Source organism: Patagioenas fasciata, chromosome 4, assembly GCF_037038585.1.
Source record: "Patagioenas fasciata isolate bPatFas1 chromosome 4, bPatFas1.hap1, whole genome shotgun sequence".
Lineage (NCBI taxonomy): Eukaryota > Metazoa > Chordata > Aves > Columbiformes > Columbidae > Patagioenas > Patagioenas fasciata.
In genome coordinates, this window is record NC_092523.1 from 65351647 (window position 1) to 65367980 (window position 16334).

Genomic DNA, 16334 nt, shown 5'->3' on the forward strand with positions numbered 1-16334 from the left:
TTAGAAGTAGGGCACTATGTAATAAGGCTGAGATTATTAGAATCCATTAAAATAGTGTTAATTTCTCATTATGTGGTTTAGCTCTTTAAATGATTATACTGTAATCAATGGAGAAGCCAAGCTCAACATTAAAAAAATATACTATGTACCAGTCATTCAGTGACAATATTTATTCATTATTTATTCTGTTGATACAGAAATATCTTTTACACAATCATACATACAAACATGAAAAAATACCATATTGGCGAGTCAGTATGAAAAAAAAAAAAAAAAAAAAAATCATTCCCAGAGAAGCAAAGTCTGTTCTGGAGGTCTCTGTATGCAACTTATAAAAATATTTACCTTGCTCAACTGTTGGAAGTGGATTTTAGTTCATTGTCTCATCTGAGGCAGAGCTTCAAAGCCTCTGTGGAAGTATAAAGGATGTATTCAGCCTTGATGCAACATGAAACAGTTTTACGGACTCCTTAGGTAGTAAGAGGTATGGGTAAGGATTGCATTGTTGTCTGTCATCTTCTTAGGGCCACGGTCTAGTGCTAGAGTTAGGTTATGGTTGGACCCAATGATTCAATGATTCTTCCCTATTTTATTGGTACAGCATTTACAGTGGAGTCCAGCAGGGAATGGTGATTTCTGTTCTCGTTTCTGTAATCTGGGTTATCCAGGGATCTCTCTCTGATGCACTACTCTTAAGAGCAGTGTGTTCTTTTCTGCAGTTATTCCTGTCACAGTCTCTTTAAAGCTTTTCGATGGGTGGAGTGGTTTGAAAGGGCTATTGGTCTTCAGGGTAGGTGGAGGATTTTGGTCAGCCACTCAGGTCATGGAGGGTATAAGAAAGATTAATGAGGTACTGTTAAGACATTGGGTAACCAATACATAGCTTCTGGAGGTTACTGAATTAGTGAGCAGTCTTCTGGGAGTATAAAGGCCTTTTCCAGGATTTGGGGCATCTGGAATTGGGAAAGGATGCCAACATTAGCAGCACAGTACTTGAGCTTCATGCATTAATATAGCTCCTTGTGTTTCTCATCTTACTGAGGGAAAGGATGTGGTGAACCTGTTCCTGTGCTGAGTGTTTGCTTTGTGCCATTTATGTGACATCTTAAGCCAACAGCTTTGTGCAATGGTGCCCTGTGGTCACTGGTGCATCTGGAGAGGAGGCACCTCATCTATTCACTTACCCCACTGGGCGTTTGTTGGGGATGAGCTCTTCTGTAGGCTTCAGGAGCTTGGGAAACTTTACTGTTGATATCCCTTTAAGTGGTGCGAAAGCAGAGACATTTTCTCTCTCACATCAAGGTAGATAGATTGGGATTTTGGTAAGAGTGAGAATTAATGACTAGGGGCAGCAAACTGTCCTAAGAGTTTAACTAAATGGAACCATACTCCAAACTAAAATTTTTGTAAACTATGGAGGAAGTGCAAGATACGGTGAATATTTCATATTTTTGTATGACAAGCATTTTATATTTTCACTATTATTATTACTGAGAAACTATGTGGTTCCAGCACTATACAACCCCCTATAATCAGGAGTGCCTGGAGGGCACCTCTTATGTGTGACAAAGCAGAGATCCTTCTGTTCATTCTTAGCACATTTCCTTGTCAGCAGGATTGTTTTTAACAACATTGCCATGAAAGAAAGGATATCAACACTGAGAAGTTAGCAAGACCTCTCTGGAAATCTGTAGAATTTGTTTGTTTAGGACCTCCATAATTGCTCATGCATTTCGCTCCAGATTGAGGATCTTGAAGCCCTGTGTCTGAGAAAATAATCACTATCTTATCTAAATTAAAATCTAAATTAAATCTATGTGCCTTGCAATTCAACCTTTTCTTTGTTGTGTCTGTTTTATTGTTGGGCTGAATTCACCCTTGTTTCAAATAAGGTGCAGAAATGCTAAATTCTCGAAAAGAATCAGTAGGAACAAAGCTATCCCATTCAAAGGAAGAACGAACAGAAATGTGAAGAGCAAGCCGAGGTATTACATTAGCCTACTCTTGTCATTTTCCTTCCTTTTTACTGAAGACGTGACATGACAGGAATATTGGATACTGCTAGTGCTGTAGGTTTTAAACTGACTAAGTAAAACAGGTAGATGCTGCCTAATAAAATAAGTAAAACAGGTAGATGCTGCCCACTTATTTAATTTAAATATTTCTATATAATTGTAGTGATCACCTGGGAATCTAAACATGATATTCCCCTTTATCTGGCATCTACCTTTCAAACTGGATGAGTAAAGTAGTCTGAACATTATCTCTGAAGAGGAGAAAAAAAAAAAAGAAGGGGATAGTAAACACCATCTATTTCTTTCATCAAAAGTGAAGATACTGTGATTATTGACAAGTGTCAGGATCTGCAGATAGGTCAGACCATTCCCATCCCACACAAGTCAGAAGCGACTGCCAGTTCACTCCCTCATAATGTTCTGGGACCAGCATTCCCAGTGCTCACATCCCATGGGGCAGGAATGGAGAGGTCCTTCAGGCAGCCACTGCCCTCTTAGGGTATATATTGCTGCTTTGGGAATTCAAAGTTCAGCATTATCTGAAAATTGAAAAGGTCTGCTCCACTCCTGATTTTCCCTGTCTGTCTTTGTGTAAAGGACCTTGTATATCTCCTTGGATAAGTATTATTAAAAATCTGTGCTGTTTTAGTGCCTAGCAGGGAACATATTTGTGTTCAGTTTACAGTCAGGAATAGGTTATGGTAAAGATTGCTTAAGACTACCAGAAGCAGAATGCTATAGTATGTCTAATTAAAACCAAAGTGTACCAGCTGCAGCTGGCTGAAAGTATTTTAATATTCTATATGTCATAGTAAGTAATGCAAATATATACTGTTGTTGTTAACTTTGTTTAGATCTAATATTCTTCCTATTGGAAACAACAGTTGAGGAGCTCTGGAAAGTTTGGTGTTTTGTTTTGTTTTTTGGAAGTTGGTGGGTTTTGTCTGTTTCTTTTTAGTTTGTTTTCTCAGAACTGGATGGGAGAAATCTAGTAATTGTTCTTTGGAGTGCAGCATAAAACCTACAGTCAGCAATCGAACATTGACTCATAACTTTTTAAGAGCTTTTTCATGCTGTGTTGATGTATAAATACAATTCATATTTTTGAGTTTATAGTGAGCCTGTAGGGAGGGGAGGTAAGTCTTTCCAGCATACACTGCAATATTTAAAATAGAACATAAAATAGGTTTAATAGTTTCAGGGAAAACGAAAATTGTAATAGGCCATGTTCCTCAGATGCGTTGTTGTGCTGGGTCTGACTGGAAAGAATTTACCTTTCTTCATGTTGTCATGTATGGTGCTGTTTTTTGAATTTGTGTAAAACAGTGCTAGTAACACACCAATATTTTGGCTACTGCTGAATGGTGCTTGCACAGAATCAAGGAATTCTCTTTGTCTCACTCTGTCTCCTCCAGCACGTAGGTTGGATTGGGCAAGAAACTATGAGGGGACACTGGTGGGACACCTATCTGAAACTGGCCAAAGGGATATTCTGTACCAGATCACGTCACACTCAGCAACACAACTGGTCTGGTTGTCGCTCAGGCGTTGGCTGAGCATCAGTCTGCCTGTGGGAGGTGGTAACTGGTTGCCTTTGCATCATTTTTTTTCCCCATTTCCTTCAGTTATTAAGCTGTCTTGACCTCTGAGTTTTCTTGGATTATGCTCTTCCTATTCTCTCCCCTGTCCCACTGGGGTGTGGGACTGGGGAGAAGTCGGTGGAGATGTGGGTGCTTAGCTGCTGCCTAGGATCAACCCACTACAGCTGTCAAAACTCTGTAGTGTCATCCACAAAGGTAGGTAGGAACATGGTTGTGAAGGATATATGTAGTCCTTAGCTGGAATATTTTTAGACCAGGAAACATTTGAAAATATATGGATTATCATATTTTAAAACAAATGTGAAAGAATACTCCTGCAAGACCTAGTTGGTTTTCCGTGGAGAATTAGTTGTGTATGAATCATACATGGAGACAGAAGAATTTCAAAACTTTACTGGTCACTATGACAAACCTACTGCTAGTACAGCTATGCGCCTTGGTGTTGAATATAGGTGAAAATAAGCAGACTGTGTATTTTACTACTTCTTGTTTTTTGACAGTGAAAGAAAAAATATTTTCTATAGGATTACTATTTCTCTTCTTCTTTTTCCAGGTATAATAATTGTGCATAGTCCCTTAAGAAGAATTACAATGAAAGAAAGTAATTGGAATCTTCCAGGAGCTTGTTATCCACAATCAGAGATTAAATATACATGTCTTGAGATCAACAGCTGGAATCACTGGTAAGTTTATTTGATTTGCTGTTTATGTTAAATTTCATTGTAATTATATTTCCAATTTTATGTAGTTTCACTGAAAAATATTAATTTGGCTATTATATGTTTGGACTTTAAAGGACAGAAAAACAAAACAAAGCAACAAACAAAATTCCACCTAACTCTCACTACCAAAACCCAATAAAGCAGTTTCAAAGACAAAATACATCAAAGCCTAGAAGTTTAATAGTAAGAAATAAAAAAGAAGCAGTTTCTATGTGATTCAAACATTCAAAAAAATCCAGTGGAAATTTAGCTAGGAAATGAGAAAAGGCACTCGATGCATGTACTAAACAGCCAATTAAGTATCATTAGTGAGTATTTTTTCCTTTTCATGTTGTGTTATAAAACATCTAAGGGATAGTGGGAATGCAATGACCTTGGACACAGAGAGGCTGATTTTGTGTTTTATCTGTCCTCTTATAATTCATTGAGTATTGCCATGACTGGAGTAACTGCATTTGCTAATTGCTTAACTATTACTTTCTGCACTCAGATCAGCATCATTTGGTTCAAAGAGACGATAAGGCAAGGTTTCAAAGAGAATTTATGAGAATCAAACCTGGAAACCATATGTATTAAACTTTGCCTTGAATTTACTTTGGAAAACAGAGTTGTTCCTTCCTCTGAAATTCAACAATCATTGTTTCAGTGATCAGCAATGATATCTTAGATATATATTTATCCTTCAGATGTTACAAAATCTAGATTTTGGAACAATTGTTTTAAAAAGAAACATCTACACTCTCCTAGAGTTTAAGTATTGATAAATACCCGATCTTTGTGGGTTTTTTGTTTGTTTTTGTGTTGTTGTTTGTTTGTTTGTTTGTTCTGGTTTGGTTGTCGTTGCCATCATAAGAGGGAGCTGTTCAAAGAATTACATTTTGTGAATGAAGAAAATGCTCAAGTTAACATCTTTTGATATCTGACTAACTTGACTAACCAAGCCTATTCAGTGTCTAAAATAAGTTTACAGTTATTCAAGTGAACCTTAACTTTCTAAAATGATAAAAACTTAAAGCCTGTAAGAATAAATTGTAGTGCATTTGGCAAACTGTACAGTTGGAAGAGTAAGTACAGAGTTCCCTCTTTGTGGCCTAGTCAGAGCTGCACGCTGTGGCTACGAATTGCATCGTATTTTCCTTCTCTCTGCCAATGAAAGTGTTATTTGGGAGAGCCTCTTGTTACACAAACACAACACCCCAGAATTGCCAATTTTAATCTGCTGTAATATTAAAGAGAATGACAGTAAGTGGTAAGGCAGCAGTGTTTACTGAATTCATGGTTTATATTAACTTGCATCCTTTCTTAGCAAAGTTCCTTATATATCACGGCACATGTATGAGTGACAGATGCAGGCTCATTACCAGCCTTATAAGAAATGCTTTCCTCAGGTAACATTTTCTCTCTCTCTGTAGTACATATGACTGCTAATCTGAAAGAGTATGAATTCTTGTTTGTGAATACGTCATTATTTTCAGGGATGGGACTCTACTGTTATTTTGATAGCCATAGTATCTACTCTAATTTCCCTTTTTATTGACATTTTCTTTCGAGTTGTATATTTTTTGTCAAACTGAAGATACCAGTGTTTACTTGTTGCATTCTACAGAAATACTTACCTGCTACAGGTCTCTCTTAGGTAACAAATTAATACCTGAGGTGCTGCCAATCTGGAACAACTTATGTTTTTGCTGATTAATGTACAATACATAGCCTTATTTCTAGTTTGAGCTACACTTTCAAAGCCATCTTTGAGCTGTTCCTTTAAGCGCATCACATAATCGGTGCTTTTTTTGCTAGGATGTGAGAAATCTGCTCTCTTCTTCAACCCAAAGGAGTCCAATGTCCTTTTTCTGCCTGTTCCTTCTGTACAGCTCTTTCAGTAAGTAACAACATTTTTCATGTTTGTTTCCTAAAATATCTGGTATCCTCTTTATTTTGTGAATAGATGTAAAGATTTTTACTGTCTCTTTTTCTGGCCACATTTGTAGTGGAATTATCAGAAATACTTTATAATTACAAAAAAAAAAAAAAAAAAAACACAAAACACACACACACACAACAAAACCAAACCTTCGGATATTTGTGTCTCTGAGCAATGCCTAATGCAAAATCCAGTAATGAAATTTAGCATGTTCATTGAACTCCTTTGAGTTATATCCGTGGCACCAACCAAATGCCCTCCAGCCACAGTCACTTCTGTTATGCATAATGACACCAGCTGAGAAACATGTAGAGGGTCTTCTAAAGAAGAATTAAATATTCTTACATCATCTTGAGACAAAATGTTTCAAAATATTCTCTCTGGAACAATGCAGATCCATACTGCTATACTTGCAGCTTTGTAGCTAAATATAAACAAGTCATAGATCATAAAATCATAGATCCTTTCAGTTGGAAGAGATTCTCAGATGCATGTGTGTTTAATTTCTCCAAAATGTATATAAGAATATATGTATAGCAGATGAATTGCAGGAACTCCCTTATGGGATATGTGTTAGAGATTTTAGTGTATGCTATGCTTTGTAGTGCTGGTTGGCAAACAGCAATTTGTCTGATCAGCACAAGAAACAAGTTACCAGCTACGGATGCAGTCATTGCATAACAAAATTAGGAACCCACTGATTTATAGACATTTTGTTTAGGAGATGTAAATCTTTAAGCTTCAATCAGTGTTCCACCAGAGCTTACTCAAGACTGCCAAAAGGCTGGTTTAAGAACTACAAAGTGTCATCAACAGCCTGAGAATTTGGGTTTCAAAGTGCTGTCTTGAATTAAATTATTACCCCAGGAACTTCATCACCCACTCTCTGTCCTTGGATGGCTTCTGTAATGACTTTGTTGATTTCCTTGTGATCAAGAAGAAAGCACTTGTTTGCCTCTGCTTCTCCAGGAGGTAAGTGAGACATGGTAATGGCAGACAGGTTGCCATCTATAAAGGCCAGCAAGTTGGAGCTGAGACCACTGAAGAGCAGAACTCACTTACAAAGCAGAAAGGGATCCTGCATGTGCTTGGGAGCATGGCATGCTCTGCTCTCTTGAGGGCAGGGCAAGTTTTCTCAAGCTGTTGATATGAGTAGTGCTGGTGGTGAGAGATGATTTTCTCATATCTTCTACTTATGCTGGTGAGAAGTTACCCTTACAAGGTGAAATTCGTCCAACCAGGTGAAGGACTTAATTACAAGTTGGTTTTGAGCATGTATATATTTTTAATACACTATAAATCCAATTTTCATTGTTTCAAATTGTGTTGAGAGATTGTGTATTCAGTAAAAAATAAAGGAAATATGAACTTTTCCAGTAACTGGTATGTTGTAATATATGCTGCACACCATCTGAAGGGCACTACATATATCAGAACACCATGTCCATGTAGGATGCTCAGCTGCGTTTTGCAGTGTTGCCTCTTTGAAGTGTCCGTCTCTTTCATTAACAGCTGTATTACACTTGAGAAGAATTAATGACAAAAAGATTTCCTGGCAAGCGGCTTCTTGTGTTAAATGGGGAATGTGATGTGTTTGGCATGTATAATTTAGCTAATTTGTACAAGAAACACATTACTTAATCAACTGTAGATTTGGTTATTGACTGATAAAGATGGCAATCCATTAATCAATTTATAGACAGAAATATGTTACCATTCTAGAAAAAAGAAACCCAAACACACAAAACAAAACAAAAACCACAACGATTTAAACACTCTTGAATCAATAAATATAATTAAAAGAATGGTGTGTTGCCGTCGTTTATTTGAGCTGTCTGATGCATGGTGAGATTACTGAAGCATGGAGCCAAACAGCCAACACTACATTTAGTTTTGTTTATTGAGATAATGAAAGGATATTAATGATAAAGTACAAAAGTGTGTAATAGAAATTAATGTACTGTGAAATAAAATTATGTTTGGAAATCAAGAAGAATACAGTAAAAGTTAAAGCCTTAAGTATATTTGGAAGCCACTTTGTATTGTTTTAATGGAAGAATGGTTGTGATATATAAGCTATGAAAAATTATAGGAATGTGTTATAGACATCTGAGTAAGAAAAAATCAAATTATTTTATGAAAAAGCAAATACCATTCTGAAGGTTTTCTTGCAATCTTAGAACTGGAAAAAAGGGATAGAAATGACCACATGCTATATACTTATTGACGCAGGCTTGCATTTCCATTTAATCGTTTTCTATATTTAATATTTTAGGAAGCCCATGCCAGTATTTCTTTTTTTAAACTCTATTCGGGGACATGCACGGAAATATCAGTAATGGATATGATTCCAGTATGAGAATATTAATGGATGACCATTTTAAAAAAATGTCCTGCAATGAATGCATGTACCACATAATAAATGTTTGTGAATAATTCAGAAAAAAAAAAAAAAAAAAGCAAATAAGATTTAAGGAAAAACCTTAAAAATAGTAAAGAGTTAACAATATTAAATTATTGGCTGATAAGACAACTGGTGTTTTATTGTACTGTCGTTAAGAAAAAGATGCTATCTTTTTACCCTTTCATGTTTCAGCAAAACTAGTCCTTAAAATGAGGAAAAATATGCTGAAGCGCATAAAAACGGTAGATAAATTAAAACTACATTATTGACTATTCCGTATGTTCCAATAAACTGTTATGTTCTCATAAACTATTGGCAAGTTTGTAATTAGTAGCAGAGCCTATTTACGTTCCTTTTCACGGTACCGAGATTGCCTACCTGGGTTAGGGAAGTCCTAAAACGGGTACTGAAAACCACTTCTTTCTCAGTCTCAAAGTACTGAACACATGAGAACTTAGATGTTGACAAAACCTTAATATTTAACTCTTTTGAAAATCAAATAAAAACTCGCTAGTAGGCCTGAAGTAGATTTTCAGAAACCCACAGTAATATTATTAATTTTTCATGGTATGTAGAATATTAAACAATGGTCCATATTTTTAAAAGCATACTTTTCCAGTGTCAATCTCTTGCTTTCATGTTAAAATCCAAGAGCCTTAGACTATTTTAAACTTAACTTTTCAAAATAATTTTATCATGGTTATCTCACAAACAGAATATGATCTTAAGAAATAAAACACTAAAACCATGAAAATTTTCCCACCTTCAGAGAAATAACTCCCACAAAAATTGCATTTGGCCATCGTTTCAGAGCAATTGTGGTTCTGATGGCAGTAACTATAATACACTCATTGGAATACGACAAAGCTGTTGAAAAAGCTATAAACATCTCATGTATGGCTGTTGCCCTAAGACTCCTAGTGACATCATTGTCGTATTTTCAATAGCTTATATTGTTCTTGTTTTGTTCTTCTCCAAAATGACTAAATTTTTAATTTAGTGGACACTGTGAAGAAAAGAGCACCTGATTTGTACAAAAATCCCTAGCAAAGTTGATGTATGTATAAGTATCATTTGCCCTCTTCATATACGTGGCACTTAAAATGTGCAAATATTTCCGGTAAGGGAAACATGATGATCATGTTATCACATTCCATTATCATGTTATCTTCAAAAGAAGAATATGGTTTTGGTATAGAACTTCGCAAAAGGTTAAAGGTAATTTTATATTTTTTAGCTCTGAATCCATCTACTTCCATTTCAAAATAATTTTGTATTTTCTTTACCCTATTTCTTTTTCTAAACCACCTTCTAGTGGCAAGGAAAGAACAAGAGATCAAGTCATTGGCACTACCCTGTGTATGTTTCCTGTATAACACTGGAAATATTACTACTTTGGCTTTTTTTCAGACCATTTGCTATGAAGTCAACTTGTGTCATGACAGCCATGTTCCCTAAAGTTGGAGAAGTGAGAAGCAATCTCAGCCATCTATTATCTACGAACGCCTGGCAAACTATGCAGCCAATAGATCGTCATTGTTCATGGTGAGTCATACACTAATTCATATGATGATATAAATTTTTCTAGCAGGGAGAAGACCAGTAAGGTCTTATGGAGATTATTTAAGAAGCAAACTGAATAAGACCATAGTGGCATTTAGAACATTATGAGTGAGAACGCGGGCAATACATTTTCTGTGCACCAGTCATGGAAAGAGACTGTATAGTTGGAGCAAACAATATGAAATGAATCCAGAAATATAGAATAATGGAGTCGGCATACTTTGATCTTACTGAAGGCATTTAACCATCAAAGGTTTCTATGCACCCAGGAAAACTAGAATTGAACCTGACAAGAGAGGTCAAGGACAGCAGAGAGAGCTTTTTCAAATACATGGCAGATAAAACTAACACCAGAGGCAATGTAGGCCTACTGATGAATGAGGTGGGTGTCCTGGTAACAGAAGATATAGAGAATGCAGAGTTACTGAATGTCTTCTTTGTCTCTGTCTGCTCTGCTGGAAACTGTCCTGAGGAGTCCTGTACCGCTCAGGCCTCAGAGGAAGTCAGGACAAGGGAGGAGTTTGTCTTGGTTGATGAGGACTGGGTTAGGGAGCAGTTAGGCAATCTGGACGTCCATAAATCTTTGGGTCCAGATGGGATGCACCCACGGGTGCTGAGGGAGCTGGCTAATGTCATTGCTGGACCACTCTCCATCATCTTTACCAAGTCTTGGGAAACGGGAGAGGTGCCTGAGGACTGGAGGGAAGCAAATGTCACTCCAGTCTTCAAAAAGGGCAAGAAGGAAGACCCGGCTAACTACAGGCCAGTCAGCCTCACCTCCATCCCTGGGAAAGTGTTGAATCAACTTATCTGCTTGGTGCCATCTCAAGGCATATCAAGGATAAGAGGGTCATTAGAGGCAGCCAGCATGGCTTCACCAAGGGGAAGTCATGTTTGATCAACCTCATCGCCTTTTATGAGGACATAACGAGGTGGATAGATGACGGCAGAGCGGTGGATGTGGTCTACCTTGACTTGAGTAAAGCATTTGACACAGTCTTCCACAGCATCCTTACAGCTAAACTGAGGGAGTGCGGTCTGGATGATCGGGTAGTGAGGTGGACTACAAACTAGCTAAAGGAAAGAAGCCAGAGAGTCGTGGTCGATGGGGCAGAGTCTAGTTGGAGACCTGTAATCTAGTGGAGTGCCTCAAGGGTCAGTACTGGAGCCTGTATTATTCAATATATTCATCAACAATTTGGACGAGGGAATAGAGTGTACTATCAGCAAGTTTGCCGATGTCATCCAGCTGGGAGGAGTGTCTGACACGCCAGCCAGGCGTGCCACCAACCAGCGAGACCTGGACAGGCTGGAGAGTTGGACGGGGAAAAATTTAATGAAATATAACAAGAGAAAGTGTAGAGTCTTGCATCTAGGTAGGAACAACCCCAGGTTCCAGTAGAAGTTGGGGAATGACCTATTAGAGAGCAGCACAGGGGAAAGGGACCTGGGGGTCCTGGTGGGCAGCAGGATGACCATGAGCCAGCACTGTGCCCTTGTGGTCAGGAAGGCCAATGGCATCCTGGGATGTATTACAAGGGGGGTGGTTAGTAGGTCGAGAGAGGTTCTCCTTCCCCTTTACTCTGTCCTGGTGAGGCCACATCTGGAATATTGTGTCCAGTTCTGGACCACTCAGTTCAAGAAGGACAAGGAACTGCTGCAGAGAGTCCAGGGCAGGGCAACAAAGCTGATGAAGGGAGTGGAGCATCTCCCTTATGAGGAAAGGCTGAGGGAGCTGGGGCTTTTTAGCTTGGAGAAGAGGAGACTGAGGGGTGACCTCATTAATGTTTACAGATATATAAAGGGTGAGTGTCACGAGGATGGAGCCAGGCTCTTCTCGGTGACAACCAATGATAGGACAAGGGGTAATGGGTTGAAACTGCAACACAAGAGGTTCCACTTAAATTTGAGAAAAAACATCTTCTCAGTGAGGGTGACAGAGCACTAGAACAGGCTACCCAGGGAGGTTGTGGAGTCTCCTACTCTGGAGACATTCAAAACCCACCTGGACAAATTCCTGTGAAGCCTCATCTAGGTGTTCCTGCTCTGGCAGGGGGATTGGGCTGGATGATCTTCTGAGGTCCCTTCCAATCCCTAACATTCTGTGATTCTGTGATTCTGTGATTTACATCATCATCTCCTGAGGCTTTTGCATCTCAAAAAGCATACTGGGAAGAAAGCACGCATCTCTCTGTGTTGCTTCCACAAGGGCGGTAATTATGAAACTGTGTTGGAAGCAGTCACTTTGGTACAGCACAGTGGGAAGCTATAGGTTTCTTTGTGGAGTATTGGCTTTTTGCACCTTGAAAGTAATGTGTGTCTGAGTCTGCTAGTACCAGAGCTGGGTATTTAAAAAGTCAAGAATTTATTTTAGAAGAAAGAAAAAAATAAGCACAAAAACCTTTCATTCTTCACATTTATGTAACTTATTTTGCTCTGTTTGTTTTGTAAGAGTAAAAACAAAGAGAGAGTGAGGTTGTCTGTTCTCTAAAGAAATTTCAATCCAAAATAAAACCAGAAGCAGCAAACAGCAGTAAACAGCAAACAAAGGGAAGCAAAGGAAATGCGTAGGCTTTGAAAAGAAAAACAGCTTATACTGAGCATTACACGAGTAGTATTATGGTTCCTAACTACACCTAATGTAATTTCCTGTGATTTTATATCAATAAAGAAGGCACATTGACAAAATATTTTATGTAATACATATAAAATTGAGATGCTTAGCTGCTGCAGGATAATTACTCAATAAATACTCAGGCAGAACAAAAGAGCAACTAGAAACACAATGGACAGAATTGCAAACAGCAGTCTGAACAGTTCAGTGGAGCTGTTTTCTGTTCAGATATCTGATCTCTCTCTTCTCTCAGGTTTAGATCTGTATCACGCTAGTCATTGATTTCCAATCTCAAGGCTTCTCAATATTTACAGTAGTGCAGGTTCTCAAGCAACATCAAACTTTTCTACTATCTTTGCAGTCCCTTTTCAGTAACAGTCACTAGCCAGGGCTACTGTGTCGCCCTGACACTTCATCATAACTTGCATATTAACATTTTCCTTTCACTAACTAAATGATGAACAAGGTAAAAAGCTGATCATAATAAACAACCGCATTGTCTAATTCTGCCCCTCTGACTTGTATGCTCTTCAACGGCTGATTTTAGCTGTGCAGCTTTACTGATTTTTGACATGAATTGTATGGCTGTGTTCAGGAATGGTGTGATAGGTTCAAATATAACATAACCAAATTCCTGTTTTAATTATGAGATGAATGCTGAGGAAATGGGAAATACATCACAGCTCTGAGCTATATGCCCACTTGCTGTCAGTGCCCCAATTGATGGCCCCGTCAGCAGGATAGCAGAGAGATAGTCTTTAGTAACTTCTCAGGGAGTCCAATTTAATTAAAAGCTTATCTCTTAATACAATGCCAAGCTTCTATATGACAAAAAAGTGTTTCCCACCATGTATGCTTTCACAGCATCACACTTAGCAAAATGTTGATTTCACTCTACAGCATGGTAGAGGAAATTACTGCTTTGCCTATGTTTTCTGTGCTGCTTGAAGAATGCTGGGTTTTAGAGAGTTTTTCTTTTCTTTCCTTCATGCTTTACAAGATAACCAGACCTTGCAAATCTGAGAAATAACTTACAATGAAGCTTATTAAACTTGCATAAATCTGATTTTTATGGACCCTGTGCCATGACTTTCACTTATTGAAAGTAACAGTAAGAAGCTAATGTGAACTTGCAAGCAGATTATCAAGCTTTTGCTTCAGTATGTTTTAGACTTTGTCCAAGGAAGACTGTGGCACTCAAGTTGCTTAAGTGCTTTGATTGTAGCTTTCATTTTCAAGGAGGAGGAAAATAGCATGCAGAGCTTGTCAGAACTTAAAAATTTAAGTGTCTAATTATTCACTAGAAGAGTACCTCACTTTTTTGGAGGATGTTAGTAAAAGGAAAGCCCAGACACTGGTACTGCGTGTTTTCAACAGGTGGTAATGCTAACAATTGGCATGGTTTAAGAACTTCTAAAAAGCAAGGAATCTTTTCAGGCTGCAGATTGACAGTGGCAAATTTTAAAAATTGCTTATGGAAGAAAACAGAAATATTAATCAAATGGATTTAAAAAAAAAATTAATTTACTTATCAGTATTAATAGCTTCTATCTTTAGATGGATCTACATTCCACAAAGGTCACACATCATGAATGTACATCATGGTACATTTTTCCTATTCTTTTCATTGAACCAAATTCACTTTATGTTATGAAAAAAGCTTTGAATAACTTAAGGTCAATCAGTAAAAAAGAATTGTACTTACCAATTATCTTGTTCTAGATCCATCAGTCCTGCTATGCCCAGTAGGAAAATTTTGTAGCGTAGACTTTTAGTGACTATTGCATGAAGCCATAGTATACTGAGTGTCAAGAGCTTTTTCTTATTTTTCACGAGCTTTCTAGGATATATACTGTATGTTGCTACAGACTCAGTTTTTTTTATTATTATTATTAGTTTTGCTCATTTTCACTCTGTTTGAAAAGGAATGCAAACTCTTCTCATTTGTGTAGCTAACATGAATTTAATATGAAGTTACAAGAGAGAGAACTAAAGAAGTTCTGCTGGCTTAAGACTGTGCAAAAATATTTCAAAAAAGATTTTTACAAAATCATGTATGGTACTCTCTTTAAAAGGACAAATTTGCATGTAGTAATTGTGCTCACACTAAACCACTACTGTAGTAAAATACAGTTCAAAAATACTGTACATATCAAGTCACAGCATTGGTTCCCTTGTGTTGCAGACCTAGAGAGAGTAAAGAGAAGGGGTGTATTGCTCTTCTCTGATTTCCTCATCCACTTACTTGTTTATATACATGGAAATTATGACAGTGACTGCAGCATGCGAATTACTGAATATGTTGGAGGTAGGTAAGGTAGCCCATGTTTTCTATAGCCTCTTGAGAGATTTTACTCCTCTTGTCCTTGAATAAAACACTGTATTGTTATTATCATGAAACAGGCAGTTAGCAAAGGAGTCATAAAAAAGCCTTTCTCTTGAAACTCCATTTGATATCTTTGAAAATATTACCCCACTTATAAGAGAAAACACCAAGGGAAACAGTCTTGGATTGACTTCCTCTAAAGGAAGACGTAAAAAAATAATATTCAGTCTTTAAAATTATTAGGAAAGCCAAGCATCTCCCACAGCTATCAAAGACTTGTTAAACATTACTTGTATTCAAAGCAAAGACTGACCGAACTTTTCCTGTGAATTATTAACCTGTTCTCATAAGAGTTGTCAGACATGAATAAGAGATGGCTGAGATGGCTCTCAGACCAAAATTCCAGTTAAACAAGGATTTGAAAATACACCATGGCAAATACCAAACACCAAAGTATCACCTCAGTCTTTGCAATGAATTTATATCAAGAATTGACTTACAGTATTACTACTGAGAGCTAATTCTACAACCTTCTAGAATAAGGGACCTGAAGCAGGCGAGAGATAAGCAAGCTGACCCTGCAGAGGTACTACTTTCCCTGTAACAGTGTTGAAGGGAGGGTTTCAGCACGGCTGTATTGTCTTCCATGAAGTAATTGCTTTCAGGAATGTTCTGCATCAGAGCAGCTCACTGAAGTCAAGGGGACATGGTTGTTTTTGAGAGTCTGCAGTGGTGAGCTGTCTCCTGCCCATCCTGGTGCCTCCCTGTGGGATGGACCTGTCAGGTCTGGGATGTGGTGAAGGAAATATCATATATGTTTTTTAATACGGACTTTCAGTTTCTCAGGAAATGGGTGGATTTTCATGGCAGTTCCTAAAGCTTGGGAGGTTGAAAACAACCACATGAATATTCCTCAGGGAATGGCTTTTCAGAGACATATGTTACTCTCTTTCTGTGTATAGTTTTTTAATTTCATCTTCTGACACTCTTAAAATTCTCTTTCCCAGAACTACTCAGTGTGGGTGCACACATATTCTATAGATAATTTCTTCATTTTTTTCCAAGAGCATCTCAGTGTGAGCACCCATCCAGTCTGCAGAGGATTCCTTGTACTCAGATTTTATTGTAGTGTGATAAATTCTTGACTTTGGCAAGTCTTTCCGCAGAT